The following is a 5,129-nucleotide window of genomic DNA, read 5'->3' as shown; positions in this document are numbered from 1 at the left end:
GGTGGCAGGCTGGTTATACGGCGATAAAGCTGGGCTTGTACAGGTGCGCGGCACAGGTACACCAGCACTCTGAATCGGGAACTAGCGGTGCAGTGAAACCCCGTCACAAGCGACAACGATGACCGTTTTGGTGATTACACGCCATCCACGGCCGAGACTTATCGCTCGTTAAAGATTATACGGGCTTGCCACTGCACGGCCAGTTGAAAAAGACGAATTCGCTGAAAACGCCGTACAACCGGCAACGTTTAATTAAACAGTAGCCAAAGCTGTTGGAAACCTTCGAGCTCGATCTTGTTTGCGTTTGCAACGGGATCGATCCATCCTTTCACATGAGCTAGCATAATTGCGGGCAATTATTTCATTTGGCTTCGAAATTCTACTCCGATGTGTTTATGGTAGATCGCATTTATGGATGGAGAAACGTGTTTATTCGTATATTCTGTCTCTAAGTAGATCTTTTATTTATTGATTTATGTATCATTATTTCTTCTTTACGAGACTAAGATCCTCTCAGATTAAGGTACTTGTAGATAGAAGGAAAAGGTTGATGTTTGAAGGTTATCAATTAGTGGGTATAATATATTTCGAGTTTACTAATTGCCAGCTTGCCAATTATTATGTAGGTATTAAAACGGAAAATATTTATTGTAAACACTTAATGGATTTTATTTGTTTTATATCGTGCGAAATAGGCTAAGAGTGTTATTTAACCTGTCTTATTTAAAGTAATAATATTTTTTAATTATTTTTCATTGCTAAGATTTATTAATAGAAGTATATCTGTTTAAGATTAGTATCAGGAAGATAAAGCTCTGATGTTTTTAGTGATAAGAATGGGACAACAAATTTTAAATACATTAGACAACGATACATTAGATATGATTCATATTAAATTTCATAGGTGTATAGTATTCGATAAATTATTGCCTCGCTATAATAATGTTAGCGAATTGTTTGGCTTTTTAATGCTAAAATTATTCATCGGTCTCTAGTTCGTTTTCTTTCGTCTTAAGCTTTCGTGTTTAAAATTTGTTCATTCTTAAAAAATACTGATAATATTATTATACTACATCTGTGATGTAACATGAAGATTGAAAAAATATCTTTCAAATGGAAGTGCATACATTCTGCACAAATGTGCTTTATTTATCGTTCCAATTATTACAAGCCTGTTAAATTTATCGGCAGACAGAGCTTGTTTCTCAAAACAGTATTAACATAGCTGCATCTGAGCTGTGTCTACCGCATTCACAAATATTTATAACGAGCAATTTGGATCTCATTTTGCGATAACAAGCCTCATCGTTCATCTGAACTTCAAATCAATACCAATATAATAATGACAATATCATAAATAACACATCGGGCAATTAGGTAGAATCGTTTGCTCAAATGGTTTTGCACATCTGCGAGACACTCGTATATTAAAACCTTGAATACGCCACGTAAATTACATCGCCTGGGGAAATATCGCCATAACAGGCATTTCTGTAAGCTCTGCCCTTTTTATTCCTTTCATAGCCCTTCCAAATTATTCGAAAACCTGGATCCTTCGATTCCGTTAAACACCATGTGCGCATAACTTGCCTCAAATTTTTTATTTTTTTTTTTTATTTATTAAAATTACAATCAATTCTCGCGTTGAGAAGCTTGCCTCAAATGACCGCACATTTTTATCTTTCGTAAAGACTTAGTATAAACCACGTGTATCACGTGTCGTAAAGTCAGATACACCTACAATTTGGTTTGTCAGACAATTCCTGTCGACATTCTTGATAAATGATTTATGGAACAGTCGAAAACTCTCACCGGAAGTTCTTTACAATTACTCGGAACACAATTCGATGAATGAGCAGGCCAGGTAACAGAAAATTCTCGAGTGCTGTCACCCAGCTGGGACATTCGATAGTGTCGCATTGTAAACATCATTGTCCATGGACTGCCATAAACGACGGATAGTCCGTTTCGTTTTCATCGGACTTTTCTCGGCTCGTTTATTTTTGCATGACAATGTCATTATGTACGGTTGGCGAAGATCAACCGATATCTTTTCGTCACGCCATAGATACCCCCATTGTTTCTGACACTGCATAAGGCAACGAGCCGTTTTTTTTTTTCTCTGCTCTGGCCAGTCCGACCTCCTCGAAGGACGACCCGTTTCACCGACCGAAATGAGCAACCGGCTGTAAAAGTGGACGTTGAGTCACGTCCTCTTTGCGTGTCATCTTCTCAGACAATCGCGTTTCACCCCGTTGTATAGCATTGTATACCAGTGGCGCACACCCGAGCCGGAAAATTCGCCCAGGAGAGAAAATGATCGTTGACAGCTGGACCGGCGCAAAAAGTGTTGACGACTGACACCTGCCGGTTTCCCGTGTGCCAGAACCGATGGAAAAAAGGGAACCAAGCTCGCGGTCCGTGATTTTCATCGCGTGGCGCTCTTGTTGCGTTCTCGAAGGACACCCTGTTTCACGTGTGGAAGCGAGGTCTGCTCCAAGTGACTTCAAGTGGAGAGGAAAAAAACGACGCAAAAATTATCGATTCGATACGGGAGGAACGGGATACTGTAGCATCATAAGAAGACACGTTACTGGAAATAATCAGGGCTTTACGGTTTCGCGGGAAAATTCGAGGGAACCGTAATGATGGTCAAGCTCGTACAGGTGTTGAATTTTAAAAGGCTGATTGAATTTTGTTTAGGAGGATGTAGGGTTTAGTTAAGATTGGATGGTTAGAATTTAATACAGGTTATTGAGGATGTATCAAAGATTTCTTTTTTGTTTCTGATTGATAGACCGATGTTTGAGGAAGTTTGAAGTATCGTAACTTTTGTGTGTGAAATTGCTAGGAGCGATTTAGAAATTGTGCGTACCGTTATGATAATCGTCTTAGATAATGTGTATACTGAAATCTTTTTAAACGCTGTACAGTTGGTTCATGGTTTTTAATTATATTTAATAATAAACTTGCAACGCTGAACCTTTTATTATTTTATCTTATGATCTTTGTGGTATATTATTTAGGTTAGTGTTAAGTAATCATACGTTTAAGCGTGTATATTTATATACAGGATGTTGTGTATAAGAGTAAAAAATTTTTCTTCGGATGAAGAACCCCAACATCAATCCCTTCGAGATAAAATGTAACTTTGCGAATGGTTCAACCATTATCGCCTAACGTGCTATAAATACGAATAAAAAAATTGATCGGGAAATATGTAAACTGATTAAGGAAATGTCAAGGAAAATATTGTAGTGAAAAAGTCATCGCCGATATTAATGAGAAATTACGACATAAATAACATTTTATTTCCTGTTTATAGAAGGTTTGAAATGTGTCTTACTCCTATTTGCATATAATGTTTACATTATAAATTGTAAATGATAAATTATAAACGTGTTCTTTAATAATTCTGCTGTATTCCTCATTGATTGATATATTTATTGTTTCGTGTCAATATTTTACGAGTACCGAAGACTTTTAAAGTCTTAAATCCTTTTTTTTAACATCCCGCGCAAAAAAGTGTATGCTAAGTATTTGCTCTGCCAAAAAATTCTACCAATTGTTCAAATCGGACAAATTGTGAATGTAAACAACTAAATAAAAAAAAGTATTTGCTCTAGGTACGGAACATGAAAATAATTTTTATCCACTTTTGATATCTTTCCATTTGTGATTTCCTTGAATTATAATCCACGCGTTTGGTTCGATAATTACAAGCGAAGATATTAATCGTAAATATTGCTTAAAACTGTTATCGAGCGGTCGTTTTATCGCTTCAGTCAAAATTAAATATAATAAAATTAGTCTTTATGTTTTTTTTAAACAATATGAATCATCTTTCGCCTTCGGAATATTTCGCGCGAATATTTCGTAGCATCAGTGTCTGTGAACATCAAAACAGCGGTGTGTTTTGTTTTCCTTATCCAGAAATCTGGCTTCGAACGAGCGCCAGGTAATATAAGGTAGCGGCTTAAGCCACCGAGGAATTTCAAATGGCCGAAACTCGGTCCGCTTTCAAGCGTAGGAGAATCCAGTATTTTCTTTCAGTTCCTTTTCTTCAGCTCACGCACAGGTCATGACGAGTTCAGATGTGTCCTGGCTCTTACCTTGCCACATGGCCACCCAACGTCTTCCAACGTTTTACCTTTACGAGTCTTCCTCGATTTATCGTCGTCAGCGCGCGAACCGTCGCGCCATTAATCTATTCGGTTTAGTCGCAGTTTTAACCAAGCCTCTACCACCTGTTGGAAGTCTTATTATTTTGCTATAGACTGTAGTCCCGCTACCTGTTGATAACGACATGCTACAAAGTTACTCGTTCGCTCTAATATCTGATGTAGAGATATCCTAAGGTTGAACGTATATATTATGCGTTATCGCGTCTATCGATGGAAAGAATTGGGAAAAATGCGCCGAATAGCGAAAGATATTTGCCAAGACGCAATTAAAAACCGCACAGGTCGTATTTTTCTTATTTTACAGAGGAATAAGTTTGAAATCAATTTTCATCAATCATTTTCATTCAATTTTCATTTTGTGTTAATAATGACTCCATCATAATTAATACCATACCGTTTGATCCTGTATTAATTAGTAATGATCGTTGTTGATGAATTCTACATCAATCCAAAATTAATCTGAATTCCGCAACTTCTTTTTTCTGATTTTTAAATCATATACGTACATGATATTTTCATTCTTCTAAAGGTTTCGAAAATATTAATAGTCGTAGAATGAATTATGTCGTTGGTTTGTTAAAAGACTTTCTGGATTTATTACTTGTCGCGTATTAAAAGATTCTTCGATTTAAATAGATACTATCTAGCTATCGAGTAATATAAAAATTAACAGTCAATAAAAATGAATCTATCATAACCTTCCTGTATGGGATTGTAATTATCATCGTAGACATCGAAAGAATGTCGACAATCGATTATATATTTGATTCATATTTAAAGTGCCTTTATGAAACGATATAAACTGCAGGATGTCAAAGAGCCAATTGGAATCTCACGACGATTAACATTAATTCCATTGACAAATATTACCGCTGAATATTTTCACATATAAGAGCCACATAATACATCAATGACATGGAAGGCTTTGATTTCATCGAAACAAGA

This window comes from Bombus impatiens, unplaced genomic scaffold (assembly GCF_000188095.3).
Source record: "Bombus impatiens unplaced genomic scaffold, BIMP_2.2 scf_0899, whole genome shotgun sequence".
In the NCBI taxonomy this organism is placed as follows: domain Eukaryota; kingdom Metazoa; phylum Arthropoda; class Insecta; order Hymenoptera; family Apidae; genus Bombus; species Bombus impatiens.
Note: the sequence above shows the minus strand (reverse complement) of the source record.